Below are 16,539 nucleotides of genomic sequence, written 5' to 3'. Positions count from 1 at the left end.
TCTGTCGCTGTATAACACTGGGGTACAGTACTGGTGGGTACAGGTCTGTCACTGTATAACACTAGGGTACAGTACTGGTGGGTACAGGTCTGTCACTGTATAACACTGGGGTACAGTACTGGTGGGTACAGAGTCTGTCCTGGAGATGGGACCAATTTGAGGGCATGTATTGAGGGGCTGTTTATGCTAAAGCTGTGTGTCAGTGTTGTTATTTCACTCCTGTTCGACACTGCAGTTACTGTGTCCGTGCAACCTGAATCCAGTTTGGGTTGAGGTGACACAGACGCGATAGGCTGAATGGCCGCCTCCTGCTGTCTAAACCTTCCCGGTTCAGGGCTTACTCTTGCATGGGCAAGAAACATAGTGTGACTCCTGATCCGAAATGGGAGCCACTTTAATAACATCAGAACATAAGGATTAGGAGCAGGAGTCGGCCATTCGGCCCCTCGAGCCCGCTCTGCCATTCAATAAGATCATGGCTGATCTTCGATCTCCACTCCACTTTCCCGCCCGATCCCCATATCCCTGGGTTTCCCTAGAGTCCAAAAATCTGTCGATCTCAGCCTTGAATATACTCAAAGACTGAGCCTCCACAGCCCTCTGGGGCAGAGAATTCCAAAGATTCACCACCCTCTGAGTGTCACTTTGTACCAGTGCTCATGTCGGTGCAAACACTGAGTCCTCTCGCACGCTGTGTTAAAGAGCTTCATCCTCGTGGAGTGTTAGACCCAATATACCAACGTCGCCAAGGGCCACTCAGTGAGGACAGCTAATGGGCACAGTATGTGAGGTGTTTGTCAATCTAAAAAACACTTTACTGTTGTGTCCCATACCCAGGTTGGACGATGAAGAGTAGAATTAATTTTGATACTAAAAAAAATGAGTAACTTTCAAAAAGGAATTGGGTAAATACTTCAACCAGAAATATTTGTCGGGCTGTGGGGAAAGAACAGTGGGAGTGGGACTTATTGGATCGCTCGCTCACAGAGCCGGCACAGGCTCGATGGGCCCAATAACCTCCCTCTTGCTGTATGATTCTATTTTATTCCTCTGTTTTCCTGTTGCTTTGACAACATTTGATGCAAGAGTTTCACAGAGCACTGGAGTAAGATTCTCTGAAACCTGAGTCCTTGGCCTGACCCAGCCTTGCCGCCTTTCACTTTAGGATTTGGCAACAGTGCCAGCTCATTCAGTGCTGTCAGAACCTGCTGTCGGTCCTTGAGTTTCCTGGTGCGTGTCTGCGTTTAATCTATCCTCCTCCTCATCCTCCTCCAACTCGACCCCGATGCTTCCCGACCCAGGCTTATGTCTTCGCCTGCGAGTCTCTGCGCTGAGTTTAACAGATTGAGAGATGATCTCATCGAAGTGTTTACAATGGTAAAGGGATTCGATAGGGTGGATAGAGAGAAACTGTTTCCTCTGGTGGGGAAATCCAGAACAAGGGAAAATGAAAGTTGCATCATTCAGGAGTGAAATAAGGAAGCATTTTCACACACACACACACACACACATACACACCCCACACACCACACACAGTGAAATTCTGGAACACACTTCCCCCAAAAGGCTGTGGATCAATTGAAATTTCCACGTCCGAGGTCGATAGACTTTTGTGAGGTAAGGGTTTCAAGGGATACGGAGCAAAGGTGGGTGCGTGGAGTTGAGATACAGATCAGCCATGGTCGAATTGAATAGTGGAACAGGCTCGAGAGGCTAAATGGCCTCCTGCTCCTGTGTTTCTCTCTATGATCTCTCAAGCACTGCTAAGGTGAATGGCCAGTTAATCTGTTTTTTTGGTGGTGTTGGTTTGAATGAGGGTGTATTGTTGGCTCAGGATGTGGTTGATACATTTTGGTAGAAAGAATGGGAGAGGAAATATAAACTAAATGGTACTATCCTAACGGGGGTGCAAGAACAGAGAGACCTGGGGGTATGTGTGCATTAAATCATTGAAGGTTGCAGAGCAGGCTGAGAAAGGAGTTAAAAAGGTAAACTGGATCCTGGGCTTCATAAATCGAGGTATAGAGCACAATAGTGTGGAAATTATGATGAACCTGTATAAAACACTGGTTCGGCCTCAGCTGGAGTATTGTGTCCAATTCTGGGCCGCGCACTTTAGGAAGGATGTGAAGGCCTTAGAGAGGGTGCGGAAAAGATTTACGAGAATGAATCTGAGATGAGGAACTTCAGTGACATTGTTAGACTAGAGAAGCTGGGGTGGTTCTCCTAGGAGCAGAGAAGGTTGAAAGGAGATTTGATAAAGGTGATCAAAATCATGAGTGGTCTGGAGAGAACAGATAGAGAGAATCTATCTGCAGAAGGGTCGAGAACCATCAGACACAGATTTAAGGCGATTGACAAAAGAACCAAAGGCAATACGGTTTTTTTAACGCAGCGAGTAGTTAGGATCTGGAATGTGCTGCATGAGAGGATGGTGGAGGCAGACTCCATCGTGGCTTTCAAAAGGGAATTGGATAAGTATCTGAAGGAATGGGCGGAGGAGTGGGACTAACTGAGAGTCGGCAGGGGCTCGACGGTCCCAATGGCCTTCTGTGCTGTAACCATTCAATGATTAGTTAGTGGGACTTGTGTACAGACCTCCAAACAGTAGTAGTGATGTTGGGGAGGGCATCAAACAGGAAATTAGGGGTGCATGCAATAAAGGTGCAGCAGTTATCATGGGTGACTTTAATATGCACATAGATTGGGCTAACCAAACTGGAAGCAATACGGTGGAGGAGGATTTCCTGGAGTGCATAAGGGATGATTTTCTAGACCAATATGTCGAGGAACCAACTAGGGGGGAGACCATCTTAGACTGGGTGTTGTGTAATGAGAGAGGATTAATTAGCAATCTCGTTGTGCGAGGCCCCTTGGAGAAGAGTGACCATAATATGGTGGAATTCTACATTAGGATGGAGAATGAAACAGTTAATTCAGAAACCATGGTACAGAACTTAAAGAAGGGTAACTTTGAAGATATAAGGCGTGAATTGGCTAGGATAGATTGGCAAATGATACTTAAGGGGTTGACTGTGGATGGGCAATGGCAGACATTTAGAGACCGCATGGATGAACTACAACAATTGTACATCCCTGTCTGGCGTAAAAATAAAAAAGGGAAGGTGGCTCAACCGTGGCTATCAAGGGAAATCAGGGATAGTATTAAAGCCAAGGAAGTGTCATACAAATTGGCCAGCAATAGCAGTGAACCTGGGGACTGGGAGAAATTTAGAACTCAGCAGAGGAGGACAAAGGGTTTGATTAGGGCAGGGAAAATAGAGTACGAGAGGAAGCTTGCAGGGAACATTAAGACGGACTGCAAAAGTTTCTATATATATGTAAAGAGAAAAAGGTTAGTAAAGACCAATTGAACAAGTACTTTGGTTCGGTATTCACTAAGGAGGACACAAACAACCTTCCGGATATAAAAGGGGTCAGAGGGTCTAGTAAGAAGGAGGAACTGAGGGAAATACTTATTAGTCGGGAAATTGTGTTGGGGAAATTGAAGGCCGATAAATCCCCAGGGCCTGATGGACTGCATCCCAGAGTACTTAAGGAGGTGGCCTTGGAAATAGCGGATGCATTGACAGTCATTTTCCAACATTCCATAGACTCTGGATCAGTTCCTATGGAGTGAAGGGTAGCCAATGTAACCCCACTTTTTAAAAAAGGAGGGAGAGAGAAAACAGGGAATTATAGACCGGTCAGCCTGACATCAGTAGTGGGTAAAATGATGGAATCAATTATTAAGGATGTCATAGCAGCGCATTTGGAAAGAGGTGACATGATAGGTCCAAGTCAGCATGGATTTGTGAAAGGGAAATCATGCTTGACAAATCTTCTGGAATTTTTTGAGGATGTTTCCAGTAGAGTGGACAAGGGGGAACCAGTTGATGTGGTGTATAAGGACTTTCAGAAGGCTTTCGACAAGGTCCCACACAAGAGATTAATGTGCAAAGTTAAAGCACATGGGATTAGGGGTAGTGTGCTGACGTGGATTGAGAACTGGTTGTCAGACAGGAAGCAAAGAGTAGGAGTAAATGGGTACTTTTCAGAATGGCAGGCAGTGACTAGTGGGGTACCGCAAGGTTCTGTGCTGGGGCCCCAGCTGTTTACATTGTACATTAATGATTTAGACGAGGGGATTAAATGTAGTATCTCCAAATTTGCAGATGACACTAAGTTGGGTGGCAGTGTGAGCTGCGAGGAGGATGTTATGAGGCTGCAGAGTGACTTGGATAGGTTAGATGAGTGGGCAAATGCATGGCAGATGAATTATAATGTGGATAAATGTAAGATTATCCCCTTTGGTGGTAAAAACAGAGAGACAGACTATTATCTGAATGGTGACAGATTAGGAAAAGGGGAGGTGCAACGAGACCTGGGTGTCATGGTACATCAGTCATTGAAGGTTGGCATGCAGGTACAGCAGGTGGTTAAGAAAGCAAATGGCATGTTGGCCTTCATAGCGAGGGGATTTGAGTACAGGAGCAGGGAGGTGTTGCTACAGTTGTACAGGGCCTTGGTGAGGCCACACCTGGAGTATTGTGTACAGTTTTGGTCTCCTAACTTGAGGAAGGACATTCTTGCTATTGAGGGAGTGCAGCGAAGGTTCACCAGACTGATTCCCGGGATGGCGGGACTGACATATCAAGAAAGACTGGATCAACTGGGCTTTTATTCACTGGCGTTCAGAATAATGAGAGGGGATCTCATAGAAACGTTTAAAATTCTGATGGGTTTAGATGCAGGAAGAATGTTCCCAATGTTGCGGAAGTCCAGAACCAGGGGTCACAGTCTAAGGATAAGGGGTAAGCCATTTAGGACCGAGATGAGGAGAAACTTCTTCACCCAGAGAGTGGTGAACCTGTGGAATTCTCTACCACAGTAAGTTGTTGAGGCCAATTCACTAAATATATTCAAAAAGGAGTTTGATGAAGTCCTTACTACTAGGGGGATCAAGGGGTATGGTGAGAAAGCAGGAATGGGATACTGAAGTTGCATGTTCAGCCATGAACTCATTGAATGGCGGTGCAGGCTCGAAGGGCCGAATGGCCTACTCCTGCACCTATTTTCTATGTTTCTATGTTTCTATGTTTCTCAACTCGGTTTTAAATTGGCTCCCCCGTATTTTGAGGCTGTGCCCCCTAGTTCTAGTCTCCCCAACCAGTGGAAACAACCTCTCTGCCTCTATCTTGTCTATCCCTTTCATTATCTTAAATGTTTCTATAAGATCACCCCTCATCCTTCTGAACTCCAACGAGTAAAGACCCAGTCTACTCAATCTATCATCATAAGGTAACCCCCTCATCTCCGGAATCAGCCTCGTGAATCATCTCTGTACCCCCTCCAAAGCCAGTATATCCTTTCTTAAGTAAGGTGACCAAAACTGCATGCAGTACTCCAGGTGCGGCCTCACCAATACCTGTACAGTTGCAGCAGGACCTCCCTGCTTTTGTACTCTATCCATCTAACAATAAAGGCCAACATTCCATTCGCCTTCCTGATTACCTGCTGCACCTGCAAACTAACTTTTTGGGATTCATGCACAAGTACCCCCAGGTCCCTCTGTACCGCAGCATGTTGTAATTTCTCCCCATCCAAATAATATTCTCTTTTACTGTTTTTTTTTCCAAGTTGGATGACCTCACACTTTCCGACGTTGTATTCCATCTGTCAAACCTTAGCCCATTTGCTTAACCTATCCAAATTTCTTTGCAGCCTCTCAATGTCCTCTACACAACCCGCTTTCCCACTAATCTTTGTGTCATCTGCAAATTTTGTTACAGTACACTCTGTCCCCTCTTCCAGGTCATCTATGTATATTGTAAACAGTTGTGGTCCCAGCACCGATCCATGTGGCACACCACTAACCACCGATTTCCAACCCGAAAAGGACCCATTTATCCCGACTCTCTGCTTTCTGTTAGCCAGCCAATTCTCGATCCATGCTAATACATTTCCTCTGACTCCGCGTACCTTTATCTTCTGCAGTAACATTTTGTGTGGTACCTTATCGAATGCCTTTTGGAAATCTAAATACACCACATCCATCGGTATACCTCTATCCACCATGCTCGTTATATCCTCAAAGAATTCCAGTAAGAATTCCAGGGGCCAAGGTAATTATGGACAATGACTCTAAATGAGGGACAATTAGCCATCAAGAGTTCACATTTGATGCTGTGATCGTGTTAAATCTGTTCCAAGAATGCAAGTTGGTTTTAAACATAGAAAATAGGTGCGGGAGTAGGCCATTTGGCTCTTCGAGCCTGCACCATCATTCAATATGATCATTGCTGATCATTCACCTCAGTACCCCTTTCCTACTTTCTCTCCATACCCCTTGATCCCTTTAGCCATAAGGGCCATATCTAACTCCCTCTTGAATATATCCAATGAACTGGCTTCAACAACTCTCTGCGGTAGGGAATTCCACAGGTTAACAACTCTCTGAGTGAAGAAATTTCTCCTCATCTCAGTCCTAAATGGTTTACCCCTTATCCTTAGACTATGTCCCCTGGTTCTGGACTTCCCCAACATTGGGAACATTCTTCCTGCATCTAACCTGTCCAGTCCCATCAGAATTTTATATGTTTCGATGAGATCCCCTCTCATCCTTCTAAACTCCAGTGAATACAGGCCCAGTTGATCCAGTCTCTCCCCATATGTCAGTCCTCCCATTCCGGGAATCAGTCTGGTGAACCTTCGCTGCACTCCCTCAATAACAAGAACATCCTTCCTCAGATTAGGAGAGCAAAACTGAACACAATATTCAAGGTGAGGCCTCACTAAGGCCCTGTACAACTGCAGTAAGACCTCCCTGCTCATATACTCAAATCCCCTAGATATGAAAGCCAACATACCATTGGTATAAAGAAGACCCATTTTCGAAGGCAAAACACGACAGTACAGGAACAGAATTGGAACAGCAACAGAAGCCAGCCAGCCTTCGGAACACAAGCTGCAACCAAGAAAAGGGCCTGCAGTCAATCTCAGAAGACAGCTGAGGAATTTGTGATTGGATGTATGTTCTAGCAAAATCATCGAAGGCCTTTGTGTGTGGGTCTGGGTAACTTTATGTGTAACATTCAAATCACCAACAGGTTTAACTGTGTCAAGTTGTGCCCATGCAAATGATCTTTTCGTAAGGGTTTGTATTCTGGGTGTGTTAGTCCTACATAGATCGTAGTGATTTATACTAGGTAGGTAGTTGTGTGTATGTTCAATGAAACGAACAAATCTTGGTTGAGGCAAAACCTTGTGCCGTGTGTAATTTTGTTCTTATAAATCCTGACTTCAAAGAACTGTGCAACAGGGGACGAGGTGATTAGAAACCCTTACACCTTCACCACACGGACTTCAGCGGTTCAAGAAGGCGGCTCACCACCACCTTCTCAAGGGGCAATTAGGGACGGGCAATTAACGCCGGCCTTGCCAGCGACGCCCACATCCCGGAACGAATTTTAAGAACTTACAACTGCAGATTTATGCCAGACTCTCAAAATGCAATTTTGACCCTGCCTGTCCAGCCCAAGCAGTGTCAGCTGTGGCTCAATGGGTAGCTCCCTTGCCTCTCAGTCAGAAAGGTTGTGGGTTCAAATCCCACTCCCGGGACTTGAGCACAAAAAAATCTAGGTTGACACTCCAGTGCAGTACTGAGGGAGAGCTGCATAGTTGGATGTGTGTCCTTTGGATGACACGTTAAACCGAGGCCCCCCGTCTGTTCTCTCGGGTGGACGTAAAAGATCCCATGACACTATTTTGAAGAAGAACAGGGGAGCTATCCCCGGTGTCCTGGGCCAATAGTTATCCCTCAACCAACATAACAAAAGAACAGAAAATCTGGTCATTATCACATTGCTGTCTGTGGGAGCTTGCTGTGCATAAATTGACTGCCGGTGTCCTACATTACACCAGTGACTACACTCCAAATGTACTTCATTGGCTGTAAAGTGCTTTGAGATGTCCGGTGGTCGTGGAAGGCACTATATACATGTAAGTCTTTCTTTCTTTTCTTTCAATATGAGTGATGGGGCAGTTAAAATTGGCCGGCAGACTTACCTGCTGATGTCGGCATCCCTTGCCGCAGTCTTCAATCTTAACCTGCTATTCTGAGCAGCCAGCAAGGATACCTGCCTGAAAATGGTGAGCTCCTTCTTTAAATATGTTGTCCCAGCCTCTGATTACAACAACGGGGAGCCTAATGTTATTTTAACCACTGGCCAGAGTGGAAAAACCACCATGGTAGTCCCGTCAGGCGAAGCAAGTTAAAGGAAGAGTTGCTCTTATGGAGAGCTCCTCAGTGAGGTCCCCCGAAAACCTGTGCACCCTGCATTTTAAAATTCTCATCCCTGATTTCAAATCCCTCCATGGCCTCGCCCCTCCCTATCTCTGTAATCTCCTCCAGCCCCACAACCCCCTCGAGATATCTGCACTCCTCAAGTTCTTCCCCCTTGAGCATTGTCGAATTTAGAAGAATGAGAGGGGATCTCATTGAAACATACAACATTTTGACTGGGTGAGATAGACTGGATGTGGGGAGGATGTTTTCCCTGTCTGGGAAGTCCAGAACCAGGGGTCACAGTCTCAGGATACATGGTAACAAATTTAGGACCGAGATGAGGAGAAATTTCTTCACTCAGAGGATGGTGAACCTGTGGAATTCTCTACCACTGAAGGCTGTGGAGGCCAAATCACTGAATATATTTAAGAGGGAGATAGATAGATGTCTAGAAACAAAAGGCATCAAGGGGTATGGGAAAAAAGCGGGACTATGGTGTTGAGATAGAGGATCAGCCATGATCATATTGAATGGCGGTGCAGGCTCAAAGGGCCGAATGGCTTACTACTGCTCCTATTTTCTATCCCCGATTTTCAAATCGCTCAACCATTGTTGGCCGTGCCTTCAGTTGCCTGGGCCCTAAGCGCTGGAATTCCCTCCCTAAACCTCTCCGCCTCTCTACCTCTCTCTCCTCCTTTAAGACGCTCCTTAAAATCTCCCGCTTCGATCAAGCTTTTGCCTAATATCTCCTTATGTGGCTCGGTGTCAATTTTATTTTTCTAACACTCTTGTGAAGCATCTTGGGTTGTTTTATTATGTTAAAGGCACTATACAAATATAAGTTGCTGTTGCTCTTGTATATTCTGTGTGTATATATATATATATATATATGTGTGCATGGGGGTTAATACTGAGTGGCCTGCATCCTTCGTAAATGGGGCCTGATTTTCCTTTGCTCCATCTTGCCCTGATCCTCTTCCTCCTCCATGACAATAGCTTGCTGTGGTTTGGCCACAGATCAAATATTCTAGTGGACTAAATGTGAATGAAGCAAGTGCAGGTACCTGCAGAGATAAATTCAAAAACAGTGGGTTCAAAAATCATTTGCAAGCTGCAGAGATTAAACTTTCCAGACATTTCAAGCTCACAATCTCCTCCTGTATAAAACACAAGTTGGACCACAGCCGCAGTACTGCGTGCAATCATGGTCACCACATTACAGGAAGGATGTGATTGCACCAGAGAGGGTACAGAGGAGATTTACAAAGGTGTTGCCAGGACTGGGGAATTTCAGCTATGAGGAACGATTGGATAGGCTGGGGTTGTTTTTCTTTGCAACAGAGGCGGCTGAGGTGAGACTTTATTGAGGTGTGCACAATTATGAGGGGCCGAGATAGAGTGGATAGGAAGGACCTGTTTCCCTTAGCAGAGGGGTCAACAACCAGTGGGCATAGATTTAAAGTAATTGGTAAGAGGTTTAGAGGGGATTTGAGGGAAAATTTCTTTACCCAGAGGGTGGTGGAGTCTGGAACTCACTGCCTGAAAGGATGGTAGAGGCAGAAACCCTCATCACATTTAAATAGTACTTGGATGCGCAGTTGAAGTGCTGTAACCTAAAGGGCTACGGATCAAGAGCTGGAAGGTGGGACTAGGCTGGATAGCTCTTTGTCGGCTGGTGCGGACACAATGGGCCGAAATGGCCTCCTTCCGTGCTATAAATTTCTATGATTCTGTTATTCTAATTGGGCCTTGATCCGGTAATTCTGGCAGCTTCAGATTGAGTAGATTGCGTCGATATTCTCTGGATTTAGAAGAATGGGAGCTGGTCTCATTGAACCAAATAGGATTCTGAGGGGGTCTGACAGGGGAGATGCTGAGACTCTGTTTCCCCTGGCTGGCAAGTCTAAAATTATTGGGCATAGTCTTAGGGGTCATTTAGGACTGAGATGAGGAGGAATTTCTTCACACAGAGGGTTGCGAATCTTTGGAATTCTCTACCTTAGAGTGTTGTGGATGCTGAGTCATTGAGTATATTCAAGGCTGAGATCGATGGGATTTTTGACCCTAGGGAAATCAAGGGATCGGCCAGGAGAGTGGAGTGGAGGTCAAAGATCAGCCATGATCTTATCAAAAGACTTTTGACAAGTTCCTGATGTTGGGGAAGTCCCACACAAGAGATTGTTGTGCAAAATCAAAGCACAGGGTATTGGGGGTAATGTACTGACATGGATAGAGAACTGGTTGGCAGACAGGAAGCAGAGAGTCGGGATAAACGGATCCTTTTCAGAATGGCAGGCAGTGACAAGTGGGGTGCCGCAGGGCTCAGTGCTGGGACCCCAGCTATTTACAATATACATTAATGATTTAGATAAAGGAATTGAATGCAATATCTCCAAGTTTGCAGATGACACTAAACTGGGTGGCGGTGTGAGCTGTGAGGGGGATGCTCGGAGGTTGCAGAGTGAGCTGGACAGGATAGGTGAGTGGGCAAATGCATGGCAGATGCAGTATAATGTGGATAAATGTGAGGTTATAGACTTTGGGGGAAAAAACACGAAGACAGAATATTATCTGAATGGAGGCAGATTAGGAAAAGGGGAGGTGCAACAAGACCTGGGTGTCATGGTTCATCAGTCATTGAAAGTTGGCATACAGGTACAGCAGGCGATGAAGAAGGCAAATGGTATGTTGGCCTTCATAGCTAGGTAATTTGAGTATAGGAGCAGGGAGGTCTTACTGCAGTTGTACACGGCCTTCGTGAGGCCTCACCTGGAATATTGTGTTCAGTTTTGGTCTCCTAATCTGAGGAAGGGCGTTCTTGCTATTGAGCGAGTGCAGCGAAGGTTCACCAGACTGATTCCTGGGATGGCAGGACTGACATATGAGGAGAAACTGTATTAACTGGGCCTTTATACATTGGAGTTTAGAAGGATGAGAGGGAATATCATAGAAACATAAAATATTCTCACTGGACGGGACAGATTAGATGCGGATACAATGTTCCCGATGTTGGGGAAGTCCAGAACCAGGGGATACAGTCTTAGGATAAGGAGTAGGCCATTTAGGACTGAGATGAGGAGAAACTTCTTCACTCAGAGAGTTGTTAACCTGTGGAATTCCCTGCCGCAGAGAGTTGTTGATGCCAGTTCATTGGATATATTCAAGAGCGAGTTAGATATGGCCCTTACGGCTAAGGGGATCAAGGGATATGGAGAGAAAGCAAGAAAGGGGTACTGAGGGAATGTTCAGCCATGATGTTATTGAATGGTGGTGCAGGCTCAAAGGGCCGAATGGCCTACTCCTGCACCAATTTTCTATGTTTCTATGTTTATATGGTGGAGCAAGCTTGAGGCCCATATGGCCTACTCCTGCTCCTAATGACTTATGTTGTTCAGTAGTCCCACTGAAGCTGATCGCTCCAGGATATTAACTGTTCCATAACTGACATCAAGGAGGGGGCATGGGACATCGGAGGGAGGCCTAAAAAGGCCCAATGTCGAGCAGCGGCGGGACATCGAGGAGGCGGCACTCGAGATTGGAGGAAGGCCTATAAAAGGCCAGCTCGAGCAGCTGCAGCAGGGAGAGAAGGCAAAAAAGAAGTAACAAGAAATCAAATGGTGACGTCACAGCCAAGGGGGTAAGTGATTGGCTGGTGGTTGGTGAATAGTTTTTCTTCTTTTTCTTTTCCTTTATCAGTAGGTGACCTTTATTATTGTTGCCAAATTAAGTTAATTTAAGTGTTAAATCATGGCAGGAGAGCCCAGACCCATGTCATGCTCCTCCTGTGCTATGTGGGAAACTCAGGGACACTAAGACTACATGTGCAGGAAGTGCATCTTGCTGCAGCTCCTGACAGACAGCATTGCGGCACTGAAGCTGCGCATGGATTCACTCTGGAGCATCCGCGATGCTGAGGACATCTTGAATAGCATGTTGAGTGAGTTGGTCACACCGCAGGAAAATGTTACAAAGGCAGAGAAGGAATGGGTGACCAGCAGGAACAGCAGTGGAGGAAGGTAGTGCAGGGGTCCCCTGTGGTCATCTCCCTGCAAAACAGATACATCGTTTTGGGTACTGTGGGGGGGATGACTCATTAGGGGAGGGCAGCAGCAGCCAAGTTCTTGGCACCATGGGTGGCTCTGCTGCATAGGAGGGCAGGTAAAAGAGTGGGAGAGCTATAGTGGTAGGGGATTCTATTGTAAGGGGAATAGATAGGCGTTTCTGCGGTCGCAACCGAGACTTCAGGATGGTAAGTTGACTCCCTGGTGCAAGGGTCAAGGATGTCTCGGAGCGGCTGCAGGATATTTTGGAGGGGGAGGGTGAACGTCCAGTTGTCTTGGTGCATATAGGCACCAACGATATAGGTAAAAAACGGGATGAGGTCCTACAAGCTGAATTTAGGGAGCTAGGAGTTAAATTAAAAAGCAGGTCCTCAAAGGTAGTAATCTCAGGATTGGTACCAGTGCCACCTGCTAGTCAGAGTAGAAATAGCAGGATAGCTAAGATGAATACATGGCTTGAGGAGTGATGCAGAAGGAAAGGATTCAAATTCCTGGGACATTGGAACCGGTTCTGGGGGAAGTTGGACCAGTACAAACCGAACGGTCTGCACCTGGGCAGGACCAGAACCAATGTTCTAGGGGAGTGTTTGTTGTGCTGTTGGGGAGGGGTTAAACTAATATGGCAGGTGGATGGGAACCTATGCAGGGAGACAGAGGGAAGTAAAATGGGGGCAGAAGCAAAAGATAGAAAGAAGAAAAGAAAAAATGGAGGGCAGAGAAACCCAAGGCAAAAAGCAAAAAGAGCCACATTACAGCAAAATTCTAAAGGGAAAAGTGTGTTAAAAAGACAAGCCTGAAGGCTCTGTGCCTCAATGCGAGGAGTATTCGTAATAAGGTGGGTGAATTAACTACGGCAAGCAGCTATTAACGATTATGATATAATTGGGATGACGGAGACATGGCTCCAGGGTGACCAAGGCTGCAAACTCAACATCCAGGGATATTCAACATTCAGGAAGGATAGACAAAAAGGAAAAGGAGGTGGGGTAGCGTTGCTGGTTAAAGAGGAAATTAACGCAATAGTAAGGAAGGACATTAGCTTGGATGATGTGGAATCTATATGGGTAGAGTTGTGGAGTACCAAAGGGCAGAAAACACAAGTGGTAGTTGTGTACAGACTACCAAACATTAGTAGGGAGGTTGGTGACAGCATCAAACAGGAAATTAGGGACGCGTGCACTAAAGGTACAGCAGTTATCATGGGCGACTTTAATTTACATATAGATTGGGCTAACCAAACTGGTAGCAATACGATGGAGGAGGATTTCCTGGAGTGTATTAGAGATGGTTTTCTAGACCAATATGTCGAGGAACCAACTAGAGAGCTGGCCATCCTAGACTGGGTGTTGTGTAATGAGAAAGGACTAATTAGCAATCTTGTTGTGCGAGGCCCCTTGGGGAAGAGTGACCATAATATGGTAGAATTCTTTATTAAGATGGTGAGTGACACAGTTAATTCAGAGACGAGGGTCCTGAACTTAAGGAAAGGTAACTTTGATGGTATGAGACGTGAATTAGCTAGAATAGACTGGCGATTGATACTTAAAGGGTAGACGGTGGATAGGCAATGGCAGACATTTAAATATCACATGGATGAACTTCAACAATTGTAAATCCCTGTCTGGAGTAAAAATAAAACGGGAAAGGTGACTCAACTGTGGCTAACAAGAGACATTAGGGATAGTGTTAAATCCAAGGAGGAGGCATATAAATTGGCCAGAAAAAGCAGCAAACCTGAGGACTGGGAGAAATTTAGAATCCAGCAGAGGAGGACAAAGTGTTTAATTAGAAGGGGGAAAATAGAGTATGAGAGGAAGCTTGCTGAGAACATCAAAAATGACTGCAAAAGCTTCTATAGATATGTGAAGAGAAAGAGATTAGTGAAGACAAATGTAGGTCCCTTGCATTCAGAATAAGGTGAATATATAATGGGGATCAGAGGAATGGCAGACCAATTGAACAAATACTTTGGTTCTGTCTTCACGAAGGAAGACACGAATAATCTTCCGGAAATACTAGGGGACTGAGGGTCTAGCGAAAAGGAAGAACTGAAGGAAATCCTTATTAGTCAGGAAATTGTGTTCGGGAAATTAATGGGATTGAATGCGATAAATTCCCGGGGCCTGATGGTCTGCATCCCAAAGTACTTAAGAAAGTGGTCTTGGAAATAATGGATGCATTGGTGATCATTTTCCAACAGTCTATCAACTCTCGATCAGTTCCTATGGACTGGAGGGAAGCTAATGTAACATTATTTTAAAAAAAGGAGGGAGAGAGAAAATAGGGAATTATAGACCGGTTAGCCTGACATCGGTAGTGGGAAAATGTTGGAATCAATTATTAAAGATGAAATAGTAGCACATTTGGAAAGCATTGACAGGATCGGTCCAAGTCAGCATGGACTTATGAAAGGGAAATCATGCTTGGCAAATCTTCGAGAATTTTTTGAAGATGTAACTAGTAGAGTGGACAAGGAAGAACCAGTGGATGTGGTGTATTTGGACTTTCAAAAAGCTTTTGACAAGGTCCCACACAAGAGATTGTTGTGCAAAATTAAAGCACATGGTATTGGGGGTAACGTATTGACATGGATAGAGAACTGGTTGGCAGACAGGAAGCAGAGAGTTGGGATAAATGGATCCTTTTCAGAAAGGCAGGCAGTGACTAGTGGGGTGCCGCAGGGCTCAGTGCTGGGACCCCGGCTATTTACAATATAAATCAATGATTTAGATGAAGGAATTAAGTGTAATATCTCCAAGTTTGCAGATAACACTAAGCTGGGTAGCGGTTTGAGCTGTGAGGAGGATGCTAAGAGGCTGCAGGGTGACTTGGACAGATTAGGTGAGTGGGCAAATGCATGGCAGATGCATATAATGTGGATAAATGTGAGGTTATCCACTTTGGTGGCAAAAACCTGAAGGCAGAATATTATCTGAATGGCGGCAGATTAGGAAAAGGGGAGGTGCAACAAGATCTGGGTGTCAAGGTACATCAGTCATTGAAAGTTGGCATGGAGGTACAGCAGGCGGTGAAGAAGGCAAATGGCATGTTGGCCTTCATAGCTAGGGGATTTGAGTAGGGAGGTTTTTACTACAGTTGTACAGGGCCTTGGTGATGCCTCACCTGAATATTGTGTTCAGTTTTGGCCTCCTAATCTGAGGAAGGACATTCTTGCTATTGAGCGAGTGCAGTGAAGGTTCACCAGACTGATTCCCGGGATGACAGGACTGACAGATGAGGAGAGACTGGATCGAATGGGTCTGTATTCACTGGAGTTTAGAAGAGTGAGAGGGGATCTCATAGAAACATATCAAATTTTGACGGGACTAGACAGGTTAGATGCAGGAAGAATGTTCCCGATGTTGGGGAAATCCAGAACCAGGGATCGCAGTCTAAGGATTTGGGGTAGGCCATTTAGGATCGAGATGAGGAAAAACTTCTTCACACAGAGTTGTGAACCTATGGAATTCTTTACCGCAGCGAGTTGTTGATGCCAGTTCGTTAGATATATTCAAGAGGGAGTTAGATGTGGCCCTTACGGCTAAAGCGATCAAGGGAGAGGAATGGGGTACTGAGGTGAATGATCAGCCATGATGATATTGAATGGTGGTGCAGGCTCGAAGGGCCGAATTGCCTGCTCCTGCACCTATTTTTTCTATGTTTCTATGTTTTCTATAAGCAACGGAGTGCATTTTGAATAAAGCTCAACAATTTTGTCTCTAATACCTTGGTAAGTTATTGGGGCTGAATTTGCAGTCCCTACGGGAGCATACAAGGTGTGAACGTACCCGTAGGGGACCCGAAAATTCTGGGTTTAGACATACGCTGCGCATGCACCATACCCGGAACTTGTGATCTTTCAAGAATCCTCTTGAGAGATCCACCACATCCGAAAGTAAAGGGTCTCCGGGCGTTGAGACTGGAAGAGCTCAACGCCTTCCCAGATGCACTTTCTCCACTTAGGGCGGTCTTCGGCCAGGGACTCCGAAGTGTCAGTGGGGATGTCGCACTTTTCCAGGGAGGCTTTGAGGATGTCCTTGTAACATTTCCGCTGCCCACCTTTGGCTCGTTTGCCGTGAAGGAGCTCTGCGTGGAGCGTACGTGTGGTGAGGATCTGGAATGCACTGCCTGAAAGGGTGGTGGAGGCAGTCTCAATCGTGGCTTTCAAAAAGGAGTTGGATAAGTGCCTGA

Source organism: Pristiophorus japonicus, chromosome 5 (assembly GCF_044704955.1).
Source record: "Pristiophorus japonicus isolate sPriJap1 chromosome 5, sPriJap1.hap1, whole genome shotgun sequence".
Classification (NCBI taxonomy): domain Eukaryota; kingdom Metazoa; phylum Chordata; class Chondrichthyes; family Pristiophoridae; genus Pristiophorus; species Pristiophorus japonicus.
The sequence above is the reverse complement of the archived record's forward strand: the minus strand, read 5'-3'. Positions refer to the sequence as shown.